This window comes from Microcaecilia unicolor, chromosome 7 (genome assembly GCF_901765095.1).
Source record: "Microcaecilia unicolor chromosome 7, aMicUni1.1, whole genome shotgun sequence".
Taxonomy (NCBI): domain Eukaryota; kingdom Metazoa; phylum Chordata; class Amphibia; order Gymnophiona; family Siphonopidae; genus Microcaecilia; species Microcaecilia unicolor.
The window spans coordinates 181,191,907-181,208,409 of NC_044037.1; the positions used below are offsets into that span (position 1 = coordinate 181,191,907).

At 45.1% G+C, this 16,503-nt stretch overlaps 1 protein-coding gene across 1 annotated transcript in view; it reads right to left on the reverse strand.

Moving 5' to 3' along the window:
• Window positions 1-16,503, reverse strand: part of LOC115474743 (potassium voltage-gated channel subfamily H member 8-like) — a 625,512-nt gene that overhangs the window by 549,260 nt on the left and 59,749 nt on the right. The gene's annotated exons all lie outside the window — the stretch shown is intronic.

Genomic DNA, 16,503 nt, shown 5'->3' on the forward strand with positions numbered 1-16,503 from the left:
GCTATTACTCCAGCAATGACTCCTGCTGGTGGTCATTAGGGGCAAGATGTACTGAGCTATTTTATATAGAAGCAAAACTGAAAAAAACCCTTTAGTATATTTGGTCATATTTGTATCAGCTATAAGTTTCCCACAGGAAATATAATCCACTGGAAAATTACTAGCTGCCTAAATCCTTTCATTCCATTTTCAGCACCATCTGCAGACACCAGAGCTGTTTGGCTGTAGATTACAGTTGAGTTTAGCAAACGTTTTACAGCTAGAGGGGCTGAAGTTAGGATTAGGCAACTGGAGCGATTGCCCTGGGTCCCCATTCCACAGGGGGCCCCAAGCCTTCCCTGGTTTTAAAGGGAATAGCCTGAAGATAGGTTTGGGCCCCTCCCCCCGGGCTCCTGTATGTCCAACACTGGCCCTGATGGCTGGAGTTACGAGGATGAGATAACGCTGTTAATGCGCAGTGGGATCAAGCTACTAAAAGCACATCCTAACTCTAGCTGTTACTTTGTTGCACATCAACAGAAGCATAAATTTATACAGTAGATATTCAGCGAGATGGGAGCTCATACTGTAACCTTAAGTAGATGTTATCCAATTAAAGTTAGGCAGGTTTTCAGAGATCCTAAATATATGAGTAGAATCATTGAAACAGAAAAACTGTTTAAAGTTGTACTTGCTGTTTGTATGTTTGAAATTAACTATTCAAGTGATCCAGAGAGCCAACCTCAAATTCTGCACAACTATAAGATAGATAGTTTTGGCCATTAAATAGCCCTTTTACTAAAATGTGTCCAAAGCATTTAACATACTAATTAGCACAAGTTAACTGTTAACAAACAAGTGTAATAACTGTTACCATGCTGGCATGACAGCGTGTGTTAATGTGCACATAAAGGGCAAGATTCTGTAAATTGCACACCAAAAAATCAACACCGAAAAAACACACGCTTAGCACAGTTCTATATATCTTGCCTAAAATTAGGCAGAGTTTATAGAATACACTTAGTGGCCATCCCCACCACTAAAATCTAGGCACAGCCATTTATTCCAACTAAACCCTGGTGTGCATGCTCACGCCTAATTTAGGTACGGATCAGGCATATTATATAACAGTGCCCCTCCCATGACCACATCCCTTTTGAGATCCACATATTAGCATTTATCTGTACCACTTTACAGAATATGCTGAGAAAGTTGTGCTTCTATATTCTAATTAGTGCTAATTAGTGCCAATAATTGCTTGTTAGTGGCCAATTATCGGCGCTGATTGGCTATGCGTGCTGAATTGCACATGCAACTTTAGTTATTGTTTATAGAATCTGGGGGTCACGGCATGTCATGTTAGAAGGTGGGAACTGGGCAGGTAATGGGCAGAGAAATGGTGTGGACTGCACATATGATATATATATATATATATATATATATATATATATATATACAGTAATACCTCGGTTTTCGTTGACTTCGGTTATTGTTGGTTTCGGTTTTTGTTGACTTTTTTTCTGTGAAAAATTTGTCTCGGATTTCGTCGGTTGCCTCGGACTTCGTCGGCGTGCCCACATGACCTCGCTGCTAATTTCACAAAAACAAAGGGCGACCCACGCGTTCTCCTGCTCATTGAGGCATGGTTTCTCATTGTGTGAGCATCACCCTGCGCGTCTAACGCAATGCACGTAAGATAAAATCACATGGATTTACATTGATTCATATGGAAATAATTGCCTCGGTTTTCGTCGGTTTCGGATTTCGCTGGTTGTTTTCGGACGGATTAGCGACAAAAACCGAGGTATCACTATATATGATACTGTATTATAAAATTGGATTCTTACAACAAATTACTTTCTTATGCATTATTCTGTTATGTATCCTATACTGTTTATTGTAAGCCACATTGAACTCAAACTTGTTTGGGATAATGTGGGATATAAATGTCACAAATAAATATTGATGTTAATGCATAGTATTTACAGCACTCTCACAAGAAGGCTATAACTACATCTGTGCTAACTGAATAATCATACGTGGTAAAGATATTTTCTGTGTAGTACGTGCAAGGGACATGGTGGACATGCCACCAATAGTTACTGCACAGCCTTTGCATTTACAGTGCATTCATTTGTGCTATTTAAGGGCCCCTTTTACCAAGCTGCGGCAAAAGGGGGGGGGGTCTGCGTTGGCATCAGCATGTGTTTTTCACATGTGCTAAGGGCTCTTTTTACCGCAGTGGGTAAAAAAAAGTCTCTCTTTCCTGCAGGAAATGGCCATGTGGCATGTAAAGCGCTTGCCATGCAGCCATTTTGGAGGGAACCTTTACTGCCATCCATTCAGGTGGCGGTAAGGGCTCCCGCGCTAACCCAGTGGTAACTGGGTAGCATGTGACACTGCCTGATTACCGCCGGGTATACTCCGGCGCTTCAAAAATATATATTTTTTTGTAGCGCCGGATATGACGGCATGCTAGGGGTGGGAAGTACTGCCAGGCTGCTGTAGTAGCCCGGCAGTACTTCCTGTTTAGTGAACGGCAAGCCCACTTTGGGCTCACCGCCGCCTAGTGAAAATTTGCTGCATTTTAATAAAGGGGTCCATTAGTGATTTAAACAGCCAAATGACATGCATTAGCCACCAGGTTAGTTTAATAACACAGAAACTATTGTGGCCAGCATCCACTGCCAACTACATGTGCTTCAGAATATTGATTTCATTGTTTTTACATTATTCTTCATGAAACTTCATCATCAGATATGCGCCCCTGTTCACAGGAACAATTTTAAACTAAACAAGACTGTGACAGACTTTTATTCACAGACCTGCAAATTCCATATAGTGCAACTAGATTTGCACGTGCAGCTCTTATAGTTAACAAGCCAAACAGTGCCGATAAATTGGAGGTTAACAAGCAATTATTGACACTAATTGGCACTAATTAGAATTTATGCATACTATTCGCTAAGTGTATTCTATAAAGTAGTCCACATAAATTCTACCACGTGGATCTCAAAAATGGACATAGCCGTGGGAGGAGCAAGGACTAAAATTTACGTGCAGCGTTATAGGATAACTTGTTCCGTGCCTAAAGTTAGGTGTGGGTATTTACACCAGGCGACAGAGGATAGTGGTAAATGGAGCTCACTCTGAGGAAAAGGATGTTACCACTGGTGTGCCACAAAGTTCCATTCTTAGGCTGGTTTATTTTAACATTTATGTAAGCAATACTGCTGAAGGGCTCTCTGGTAAGGTTTACCTCTTTGCGGATGATACCAAAATCTGCAATAGAGTAGAAACCCCTGATGGTGTGGATAACATGAGAAGGGACCTAGTGAAGCTTGAAGAATAGTCCATAATAGTCCTCCATTGCCCCAGGTACAAATAAGTACCTGTATATAATATGTAAGCCGCATTGAGCCTGCCATGAGTGGGAAAGCGCGGGGTACAAATGTAACAAAAATAAAAATAAAATAATTTGGCAGCTAAGATTTAATGCTAAAAAAAAAAAAAGGGTCATGCATTTGGGCTACAAAAACCCAAGGGAATGGTACAGTTTAGGAGGCAAAGAACTTTTGTGTATGAAAGAGGAGCAGGCTTGGGTGTGATTGTCAGGGCACCACATCCCCTTGACTTGGCCCTGACATATACCCCAATGCTGTCATTTAAGCTGGTAAGTGTGCAAAGGGAAGGAACATGGGTGATCCATAGGCATCTCTACTAGTTACATGGGCAACTTATAGAATACTGTATGTTTTGTGTATAAGTGCCACATTTAGGCACACCCATTTATGCCTGCCATAGACCTGACATTAGTGGACATACCTAAATTAGACATGCCAATGCTGACGTATGTTGGTATTCAATAATGGCATCTTGGTGCACAGATGCTGATATAGAATTGATGCTCAGTGCATGACATCCGTGTGCCTAAACTGTTGCACCCAGTTTTAGAATCACACACCCAATGGGCACACACACTCATTTAAACCTTCCGAGCAGGTGTACAATTGTGTGAATTCATTTGTGCACTACTGGATGGAGGTCACTGTACGAGCTCATTTTATAAAGGCACATAGACCCCTGTGTTTCCTTTGTAAAATAACAACAAATAAATGCTTTTATTGACACGGGTGCCCGATTTTGAAATTTCTCTCCCAGAAGAAATGGTCGTTTTCACACATTCTTGGCTGCTAGCTATAATAAAAGTGTAATAATTAACAGATCTGATATTCAAATGCTGAAAATCTAATAGGCCTATGTTTTCCCATCAACATTTACTCTACCATTACCGTCCTATTTACATGCAGCTAAGGAAAAGGGAACACAAAGACTCGATTCGGGCTTTTAGATCTATTTGCTTTTTTAATGCATTTCTTCCATTTTCTCTGCTCACAAAGCATAAATAGAAAAGGTTAAATCACTCAAACTTTTCACAGGCAGGTCAATATTAAAAGGAAAGAACAAATTTTTGCTTTATTTTACATAACTCAAATAATCTTATTCTTGTTTTATTTTAACTGATATTTTTTAAACGTTGTTGTTTGTTTGTTTTTTAAAGCCTGGTTTTTGTCATCTTCTGAATCCTACTTAGTTCCATTTCAAGCAAAGCAGGAGTGGTAATCTGAACCCTTTGACTATGTAGTAGGACTAGAGGGAGGTGTTGTCTGGTAGCAAACACATTCATCCATTCTTTTAACCAGAGAAGAATGGAGCAGAAATTGTACATCACAGCATGTCCCGGTTTTGTAGAATGCTTCCTTTTCAGTCAGTACATACAATGCTATGTTCAAAATGGATAAGACACAGGTTCCTCTAGCTGTTGCTAATCACTGTTAGCATTGCCTGGGCCCTTTGTCTGGCCCTGACACTCAAATGTGTCTCCTACACTATTGCCCCATGGCATCGCAACCTGCCACACCTAACTGGTAAGAGGGAAAGGAAAATGTATTTACATTGGTGTAATATACAGGTCATCTTCACAGTCAGAAGAAATGGACAGAGACTTAATTGAAGACAGCCACAAGACAGCTAGGAAAGGGGAAGTACTACTGATAGATGATTTTAACATGTCGGGATGAAGGGCTTTAAAATTCAGGGATTCCACAAGAAAAGCTGTGATTTACTTTTTGGCCCCCTTCCCGTGGAACAATTTACCCCTTTCACTAAGATCAGAAACTGCTAAGACGTGCTAGAGACGCATTAGTGCTTTTAGAGCATGCTAACCATCAGAGCGCGCTAACTGTGTAGGTGCCCACAATATTCCTATGGGTGCCTACACAGTTAGCGTGCGCTAATTTTGTGCAGGCGCTAAAAATGCTAGCGCACCTTAGTAAACAGGGCCCCTAGTAATTTCAGAACTGGTCTGAAAACCCATCTTTTTTTCTTTAGTCATAAACTGATCTTCTTAACGTGCAGAGAATTGTTGCAGACGGTTAGCCTGATTAGCACAACAGGATGATTATTTTACTGATTTTGGTTGTCTCTCCCTCTTTATACTTTTGGATGATTGCATTGTGTGATTGGTGGATCCTTTCCTGTATTTTATGGAGTTCCTTCGTACTTTTAATTTTTGATTGTTCATTGCTCTGATTTGCTTTGTAAAGAGGGCGATCAAAATAAACAAACTATTTATTAAGCTGCATAACCACAAAAACACTCTTGACTAGTTAACACAAATTATTAGCCAATAATGTTCTTTAATTGGCAGTAACGTGCATTACACCCCCTCCCCCCGCTTACAAATCCATGCTAGCTGCTGCCAGTGTGGTAATGCCAACATAGTCCATTCACTTTGAATGGGCTGTGTTGGCATTGCCATGCGGCTTTGTAAACAGGAGGGTTAGTTTGTGATAACACAGAAGAAATCAGGAACATGCATTAAAAATATGAAATGTGTTACAAGGTCAGCGCATTATTGATCTGGATAACACAGGTTGTGCTCAACTTGCAAACCAACATGTTCCTTGAAAGTTAACTATATGTTAAGAGGTGTAGTTAACTTTCCCATGAGAATTTCAGTATGCTCATACATTAACCAGGGCCAGTAAATTATCTACTAGTCCCTAACTGTAAAACCTCTGGTGAATTAGTAGGGAAGTTTCTGTCCCATTTCCCATATCACATCTTGGGGCCCTTTGAACATCTGAGTTGGAGAAGTCTACTAGTACAAATGTACCTGTAAGTGGAATGATGTTTAACCCTGGGAAAGTTGCCTAGGTATTTAGTTACTTAGGTAAATTCTTTTGAAAACTGCCTCTACTCTATCTTTTAGTGGTGCTAAAGAAAGCTAAGGGAAAATTAGGTTCTTACCATGATAATTTTCTTTCCTTTAGTCATAGCAGATGCAGCCATTACAGATGGGTTGTGTCCATCAACCAGCAGAGGGAGATAGAGAGCACACTTTTTTCAGTGCCTCATACCAGCTTGCTCCACTGCCTCTCTTCAGTATTTGAAGCTTCCAAAGCAGTATGGCAAACCGCAATGGGAATAACATAAGCTTTCCTCACAGCGAACGATGGCCCTACAACAAAGGGCATTAACTCAGAATGGAGGGAATGAAACATCCTCCCGGAGGGCATAAACTCATCTTCCACTGAGACATAACTGGAGGGAATAAACTCATCCTCCCGGAGGGAATAAACTCATCCTCCAAAACATGAAACTGGAGGGAATTAAGTAATCCTCCTTTAATTGAACAAGAATCCTGAAGACTGTTTTCCGACTGTCTCCCAAGGACGGAATCTCCAGGAAATACGAACAGAACCTGAAATAGATTTACAGTAGATAGCATCAGACAGGGAGGGATCATGGCTGCATCTGCTATGACTAAAGGAAAGAAAATTATCATGGTAAGAACCTAATTTTCCCTTCCTTGTCATCAAGCAGATGCAGCCATTACAGATGGGATGTATCAAAGCAATCCCTAGATAGGGTGGGAACAAGCCACACCACGTGCCAGCACTTGCGCTCCAAAATGTGCGTCCCTCCTGGCAGCCACATCCAGCCTGTAATGTCGGGCAAAAGAGAGCTTAGAAGCCCATGTTGCTGCACTACAAATCTCTTGAAGAGAGAGTGCTCCAGTTTCAGCCCAAGAAGAGGAAATTCCTCTAGTGGAATGCGCCTTAAAGGCATCAGGCGGAGGCCGGCCGGCAAGCAAATAAGCTGAAAAGATAGATTCTTTAAGCCAGCGGGCAATAGTGGCTTTAGACGCTGGAGACCCTCTGCGAGGACCTGATAGCAAAACAAACAGATGATCAGAGGTCCTGAAAGAGTTAGTAACTCGCAGATACTGCAGCAGAGTCCTGCGCACGTCCAACAGGTGCAATTGCCCAAAAGATTCTGGAAACTCCTCCTCGACAAAGAAAATAGGTTGGCTTAGGTGAAACACTGAAACCACCTTAGGCAAGAAGGAAGGCACGGTCCGAACCGTGACCCCGGACTCTGAAAACTGCAGAAAAGGGTCTCTACAGGACAGCGCCTGGAGCTCTGACACCCGTCTCGCCGAAGTAATTGCCACTAACAAGATGGCCTTCAGTGTCAAATCTTTCTCTGAAGCACGCTGAAGCGGTTCAAAGGGAGCACCCTGAAGGGCCTTCAGCACTAGCCCCAGGTTCCAAGCTGGACAAGGTGCATGCACGGGAGGACGGAGCCAAAGCACCCGTCTAAGAAACCGTGCCACATCCGGATGAGCAGCTAAAGACACGCCTTCAACCTTGCCACGCAGGGAGGCCAATGCTGCCACTTGCACCCACAGGGAATTATAGGACAAGCCTTTTTGTACACCATCCTGCAAAAAGTCCAGAATCGGCAAGACAGGAGCCCGCAAGGGTGTGATCTCTCTGGAAGCACACCAGACTTCAAACTGGCGCCAACTCCTGGCATAAGCCACAGAAGTGGAACGCTTGTGGGCTTGCAGTAGAGTGGTAATTACTTTATTGGAATAGCCTCTGCCTCTCAATTGCGCCCTCTCAATCGCCAGGCCATAAGACCAAATCGGCCGGCGTCCTCCATGGTCACCGGACCCTGTGACAACAGGTTGGGAACCAGAGGTAACTGAAGGGGATCCTCCATGAGCATCTGTCGGAGGTCCGCATACCAAGGCCTCCTGGGCCAATCCGAGGCGACGAGAACCACTTCTCCTGGATGCAGCCGAATTCGCAGGAGCACTCGCCCTATCAAGGGCCACGGAGGGAACACATACAGTAGGCCCGGAGGCCAGGGTTGAGCCAAGGCATCCAACCCCGCCGCGCGAGGATCTCTCCGTCTGCTGAAGAAGCACGGGACTTTGGCATTGGAGCTTGTCGCCATTAGATCCATCACGGGCTTGCCCCACTTGGCACATATCTGCAGGAACACTTCGTCTGCAAGTTCCCACTCCGCTGGATCGATCTGATGCCTGCTTAGATAATCGGCTTGCACGTTGCTCTGACCTGCAATGTGAGCTGCCGACAGAAACTGTAGATGCAGCTCGGCCCAGTGGCAAATTTGTTCGGCCTGCGCGGCTAGAGCTCTGCCCTGAGTGCCGCTTTGTCGATTTATGTAGGCCACTGCTGTCGTGTTGTCCGACATCACTCTGACAGCCAATCCTTCCAGGGTCACTTGAAAAGCCAGAAGCACCTGAAACATCTCTTTCAATTCTAGGCGGTTGATGGACCACTCCGACTCCTCGGGTGTCCATAGACCCTGGGCATGCTTCCCCTTGCAATGTGCGCCCCAGCCTTTCAGACTGGCATCTGTCACCACTAGGCACCAATCGGGGAGCGCCAGCGGCATTCCTCGCCGCAGCATGCTGTCTGAGAGCCACCACTCCATGCTGAGTCGGGCTGCAGGGAGCCAAGAGAGTCTGCATTGGTAATACTGAGATACTGGAGACCATCTTTGGAGTACAGCATACTGTAGAGGTCTCAGGTGCGCTCTTGCCCAGGGCACCAGTTCCATGGTGGCCGTCATCGATCCAAGCAGCTGGACAATGTCCCAAGCTCGCGGGTGGGGCATCCTCAGGAGCAGACGGACCTGATTCTGAAGCTTGCACCGCCTTTGCTCGGGTAGGTACACATACCCCGAGACTGTGTCGAACCTGGCCCCCAAATATTCTAGAGACTGCGATGGGGTCAGGTGACTTTTGGCCAAATTGACGACCCAGCCCAGAGACTGAAGCACTGAGACCACTCTGGCTGTTACATGCTGACTCTCTGCAGCAGAGTTTGCTCGAATGAGCCAGTCGTCCAGGTACGGGTAAACCCGAATACCCTCTCGCCTTAGAAAGGCAGCTACTACCACCATAACCTTCGAAAAGGTGTGGGGAGCTGTGGCGAGGCCAAAAGGCAAGGCCCGGAACTGGAAATGCTTTCCCATCACCGCAAACCTCAGAAACCTCTGGTGCGGGGGCCAAATTGGAATGTGCAAGTAAGCTTCTTTCAGGTCCAGAGACGTGAGAAACTCTCCTGGCTGTACCACCGCAATGACGGAGCGCAGGGTTTCCATGTGAAAATGCCGCACTCTCAGGGATTTGTTTAATTCTTTTAAGTCCAGAATAGGGCGAAAAGACCCTCCTTTTCGCGGCACCACAAAGTAGATGGAGTAGCGGCCGCAGCCGTGTTCGGCGGGAGGTACCGGGGACACGGCCCCTATCTGAATCAGACCTTGTAAAGTCTCCTCTACCGCCACCCGCATTGGGACTCCACAAACACGTCTCTTACAGGGGCGTCGAATTCTATTCTGTAACCGTCTCTGATCAGGTCCAAGACCCACTGATCTGAGGAAATGTTGGCCCACTCCTCGGCAAAGAGGGAAAGACGTCCTCCGATGACAGGACTCGAGGAGAGGGCCGGCGCACCATCATTGAGAGCGTCGCCCCTGAACTCCAGGCCTTGAGCCAGTGGCTGTGGAACGTTTGTCCGAGCGAAAGGAGTTCCTCTGCTGAAAACGGGCACGAGAAGTGAACCCAGCAGAACGCCCCGGGCGGTACCTTCGAGCTTCACAGAAGCAAGGTCTGTAAGAGGAGTGGACCGCCGCACCCTTAGAGGAAGGTCGAGGCCTATCTTCGGGCAAGCGCTGGGGTTTAGCCTCACCCAGGCCCCTCACAATTTTCTCCAACTCCTCACCAAACAGGAGAAGGCCTTGAAAGTGCAACTTCACCAACCTTTGCTTAGAGGCCATGTCCGCCGCCCAATGCCGTAGCCAAAGAAGACGGCGAGCCACCACTGCTACTGCCATGTGTTTAGCCGAAGCTCTGACAATATCATAAAGGGCGTCAGCAAGAAAGGACAAGGCTGACTCCATCCGCGAAGCCACATCTGAAAAGGGCTCCGCTCCATCACCGGGCTGTTCCACTGCCTGTTGCAACCAAGCCAGGCAGGCTCTAGCAGCATAACAACTGCATGCAGACACCCAAATAGTGAGACCTGCAATTTCAAATGACCGTTTAAGTGCTGATTCCAGTCTAGGGTCTTGAATATCCTTCAGGGCAACACCTCCTTCAACCGGGAGGGTAGTTCTCTTCGTCACAGCTGTGACTAGGGCATCCACTTTAGGCATAGCAAAGCAAGCCATATGCTCCTCACTCAGAGGGTATAATTGCCCCATAGCCCTGGAAACTTTCAAAGGTCCCTCGGGGTCAGCCCATTGAGCCAAAATAAGCTCTTGGATGGAGTCATGCAAAGGAAAGGCTCGAGCAGGCTTTTTGGTACTAGCCATCCTAGGATTCACAGAGGAGGCTGTGCCACTGGCAGGGTCCTCAATAGAGAGAGCCTGCAGGGCATCAGAAATAAGTGCTGGCAGCTCATCACGGTGGAAAATCCTCACCGCGGAGGGATCGTCCAGATCCTGAGTCACTTCTGCACCAGACTCTGGCTCCTCAGACCATGAAGACCTGCCAGAGTCCTCCGAATCCTCGCAGCCCGACCACGGGGGGGGGGGGGGGGGGGCAGGAGGTGCAGCACTCTCTGAAGGGGAATGAGCCCTTCTGCACTTCATATTCTGCCAATTATCAGGGAATAACGCCTCAGAGGGCATACCCAGGCTAGAATCCACTGGGGGGGCATTAGAAGAGGCCTGTGCCGGGCTTTGTGGGAGAGCTCTTTTAAGCATGTATGCTTTATGCATTAATAAGACAAAATCAGGGGAGAAAAACTCACCCTGGGCACCCGGATCACTGCCGGGGCTAGTAGCTCCCATATCAGCCTCACTCCGAGGTCTCCCCCCGGGCTCAGGATTCTCCGTCTCAACGGAGGTCGAGCCATGTGGTAAATTCAAAATGGCGCCCACTGCCAACTCAGAGCGCGAAGAATCGTCGCTCGCCATGCTCTGGCCGGCTCTAACGTCTGTACAGCACGATTTACAGTGCCCTGCTGCTGATCTGCGCTTGCCACACTTGGAACAGCGCTTTACTGTCTCCGCAGCCATCGCTGAAAACGGCGGTAAAATTCAAAATGGTGGTTCGTGCCAAAATCGCCCCGATTGCGGGCCCACCCCGGAGGAGTCAGAAAACACTCTTACCTCAGTGGACCAAGTATCACAGCTCCGGTCCCACAGAAAAAGGCAAGGAAAAACCTCTGTTCCACTTTTTTTTTTTTTTAACGCTGTGAGGAAAGCAGAGGCAAATAGAACTCCGGAGGCTCAGGTGAGTGGGAAAGGCAGGGAAAGGGCGAACCTGTGTGCCTGCATCCACTGTTGGTGGGGAAGGACAGGGAAAGCTAAGCAATGTGTCCACATCCACGGAGGTATGGGTAAGGCAGGGAAAGGGCGAACCTATGTGCCTTTAAAGTGAAGCTGCTATAGCCTCCAACACCCCTGCTAACAACTGGCAAAAGCACAGGAGCAACCTCCAGGCAGATTTTAGATGGAGCTCGAAGAAGCTGCAGCCACTCTGCTAGGGGAGATAGAGAATACTGAAGAGAGGCAGTGGAGCAAGCTGGTATGAGGCACTGAAAAAAGTGTGCTCTCTATCTCCCTCTGCTGGTTGATGGACACAACCCATCTGTAATGGCTGCATCTGCTTGATGACAAGGAAATATCATTTTTCTCTGCTTCTTCCTTTTGTACAATATTTTTTGAATCTTCAATTTGTATATTACACTCTCCCTCTTCGGAGAAATCCACCTTGGCATTGCTGGTTTGTACCAGAGTCAATGAAGGGTGAAAATGACTTGCCTAGTTAACTTGATTTCTCACCTGTAGGAAAACTCCATTTAAAATATGTGCTTGCCTAGCCCCCATGCTCACTCACAAGCTATTCCTGCCATCACACTCAGAGCTAGGCCCTGCAGTTTTTACCTCTCCAGAAGTAGCCTGGGAAATTGAGGAGGGGGGGGGGGGGGAGCCATGAATGAAGATCCCAGGAGGAGGCAGCAGGAAAATAGTGAATGCAATTCTATTGCAGGATATGAAAAGAAGTAAATGAGGGTCCATATTGGTAGCCCACAAATGTATATTTTCCTGGGGCCCAATATAGGGCCTCTTTTACAAAGCCACACTATTGATTCCCGGTGTGGCAATTGAGAGGAAGCCCATTCAATTCCTATGGGCTTCCTCTCATTTGCCATGTGGAAATATCTAGCACGGCTTTGTAAAAGAAGCCCCTAGTGTTTAAATAACCCTGGCTGCAGAGTCAGTGGGTTCCCACTAAGACTGTTTTTAAATGTCTTTTCTGCATGTCTTTCTTGTTCAGTGATCTATAGCATATCTGATTACAAGGAATAGAACCATGAGTATAAGAATGTTTGGAGAAGCACATCAAAGTTATTTCCTAAAACACAAAAATACTGACTGGCATATTTAAGATCAAGGCAGGCAAGCCTTCCAAGGAAGTAAAAAACATTAAAAAAAAAAAAGATTTACAGATCTAAGGCTCAACAAAACTGATAGAATAAAAGCATGAAATGTGAATGTGTAAAACAAAGCCATGGATAAAGATGCTTTTAAAAGTAAAACAAAGCTGGAAGGACAAAATATTTGCTGATGGGTAAAAATGGAAACAATATAAAAGAGAAGGTGAAATGAGCAATAAGAAAAAGTAGACAGAAAAAAAAAAAGAAAAAGTAGACAGTATTATAAAAAATTTATGGAATTTATGGATTCTTGTTCTTGTCTAGAGCTTTTCAAAAACACCAGGCTTCTTATCCCTTTTAAATGCAAATTTATTCTAGATGAACAGACTAGAACAGATCTGACCACGACTCCCTACATGTCCTCATCCCCACAACAAGGCTGGACTTCTGCATCATAGTCTATCCAGGTTATCCCCATTCACAATTTTTTTTTAAAACTACAGTCTCTTCAGAACACCGCCATAAGTTTCCAGTGTCACGCTCGCCGCTTCGATCACATTACTCCTTTATTCAAATCACATCACTGGTTACCAGTTGAACAGTGCATTACCTGTAAACTACTCATGCTTACTTTCAAAGGTCTCAGGATCAGCCTTCCACCACCTCTATCCTCCCTTACTATCTTTTACTCACCAACCTGTACCCTCTGCTCTTTAACTGACCACCAGCTCATTCTCCCCAGCCCTAAAAATGCATCTCTCGACTCCACTAGACGTCGAGTCTTCTTCTTTGCGACCCCAGCCCTGAACAATTCCCTGCCCCTTTACATTTGATCTGAATCATCTCTGAAAAAATTTAAATCATTGACTAAGACCTGGCTTTTTCAACCAGCATTCCCTACTCCTTCTGGCTGAGTGCATTTGGGCTTTTCTTGGTTGACTGACCATGTTTCCTCTATTTCTCTCTTTCCTTTTTTTGGTAATCATGTTCTTTTTATTTCTCTCTATTGCTGTGTGCATGATTGTGGTATCCCTTTCTTATCCAATATTGTAGCTCCTTTCCTTCTTGTTTTACGTTTTTATAATTATTGTACACCACTTTGAAATGCTAGTTAGTAAAGGCAGTATAGCAAATTCAAACAAACAAATAAATAAATAAAAATTTCGAAATGACGTCTAAATGCGATGGCCAAAAATGAAGTGGCAAACATAGAGGCCCTTTTACAAAGGCGCGTAACGGTCTACGCATGTGCCAAATCGGCATTATCAGCCAGTTACCGTGTGCCCTGGGTGGTAATTCTGAATTTGGCACGAGCTGAAAAAAACATCTGGTCATTTAGGGCACCTTTTTGTGATTTAGTTGTGATGTTTTTGCTTTGTTCCATTATGGCAGAAATCCCACAATATTTTGCTCAACACAGCATCAGCAACTAGAGAGCTTGGGGAAAGGGCTTTCGATTTTGTTTTGGTCTTTAAGACTCCTCCAACCAAAAAGATGTTTCACTGCCCCTGTAAGGAAGACTCAAATTACCCAAGAATCTGCAAAAAATATTCATACACATACATTGACCTGGCCATTTCCTCCTGCTCCTTTGTACTTCAAGCTCAATTGGAAGAAAAGCATGGATCTGGGACTATGAGCATTCATTTGCAACTACCTGGGCATTTTTGTCCTGCCATATTACCTCCTTCCACCACTGTGATATGCCTAGTCTGAATATGTAATGACAATCCATCGATCAGAAGCCATGAACCAGAGCTCCTTCTGGATTCTTGTAATCATAGGTTCTCAGTCCATGACTTCCTTCTCCCAGGGGTCTGTGAATACTGCCTCTGTGGTATCTATATGGTTTCAGCTGACTCAGGGTGTGGAAAATCTGACTCAGGGATTAAACCAGTACCAATGTACATGGCAGGACACAGCTCTTGTCACTTGAGCCACAGGATAAGGGATCATGCCTAATATACATTTGAGCAATGCAAACACGTGTCCTGTATGAGGAAAATCCTGGGAGAAGCGTACATCAACTGGCTAGCACTAGTCTTGGATAGTTTACACATTGCCGGAGGTGTAAAATGGTTTAATCTAGAGACACAGGTCAGAATGTAATTTCCATTCAGTGTTAATTGCAGAGGAGCAACAACACATATTCATCTTAGACAAGCCAAATTACTAAAAATGTTAACAATAATTCAGTTGATTTCCTTTCTGAAAGAATTGTTATGATTAATGTTCTTATGAGGATAATATTTTTAAGAGAAGAATTTCTTCCAGAGGAATGCACACAGAGCAACCTGTTAAAAGCTGCTTCCATTAACAGAAACACTTTAAACAAGGGTTCGTATGAAAGGAAGCCACTTCGTTTAAAATACATTTTTTCTCAGAAACAAGCAAGTGCTCAGAGTGGAATGAAATAGAATCAATGGGATCATCTTCAGAAGCACAATTGCATTGGCCACATAAGGGCTTTTGTTAAAATATTTTGCCATGATACATGCAAAGGTTTTGGCCATTTGAATTATAGGGCTGTGTAGGTAAAGCATTTTCAGTTTGTTCAGTTTTCTGTTTCATTTCTGGCTTTTCCCAGTTTCAGTTGTTTCATTTTAAAAAGGTTTTTTTTGTTTAGTGTTTTGGTTTTTGTTTCAGTGGATTGACATTTTTCTTAACCTCAGCTTACACTGTTGTGAACCAGCGGGTGTTATCCCGTCCCACCTGCAGATGGAGAAAACTGAATTCAACCAGTGACATCACTAGCTACAATGATCACTGGGTCAACATTTCTGTGTGTCTGACATTGCATCCCTAAACTCTAACCACTTGCACCAAGAGCCTAGTAGCCAATACCCCATCTCAGGATCACTCTGGTGGGGGGGTGGCATAACCTGCTGAATGTTCCCATGTGCATCATAGAACCAAACCCAGCCAGACAAGATGAATTCCTGCCTGTGAGGATTTACTGATGCCATCTTGGTTTGTGGGCCAATGGTGAATAGAGACACTGTGCTCCTATGTTTACTCCTTACTGTGGACTGGTTCGATCTAGTTTGAGATTTGGTGCCTTCAGACAGCCATCTGAGCAGGACTACCAACCAAGTCAAAACATGACATTCCAGGATGGGATTTGTCATGAGGATATCAGATACTGTAAAAAGATGTTCTACTTTACCTGTACTGTACTGCCTCCCATCCCCCCTCTGTCTTTTCTGTACCTGGCTGCTAGTCACTGCTGGTAGCCATAGACAGGAATGCAGACATCCCTGGCTTTTGTTACTGTGGCAGCCCAGTATCTGGAATACACATCTTTTCTTCAGTTACAAGATGGTAAGGTCAAATGTACCAATAGGGTGTTGGCAGGACACCTATGCTACCTTCGATTGGTGTAGGAGGGGGGGGAGAGGTGATGACATCTATAAGAATACCTGCACACAAAGAAATCTTCAGAATTAGCCATATTTTGCAAGAGACTTTTCTCTGTCCTGATTCAGGGCATCCTTGCTAATTGGCTATTCTCCAGGAAATATAATTTCCCTTCTTTATTTCTGCATTGCTTCTGGTAAGAACTATCAAATCTATAAATGGCAAGTGACCGACTCACCTGCAAATGCGCAGTAGAGACTTCCCTCTCTGTCCCGCCCCCGCGTCAAGACGTGATGACGGGGGAAGGGGGGCGGGACAGAGAGGGAAACTGCGCTGAAGGGGAGGGAGGGAACCGCTGACGTCGCTACCGCTCCCCCCCCCCCAAGGTAGGCGCTAC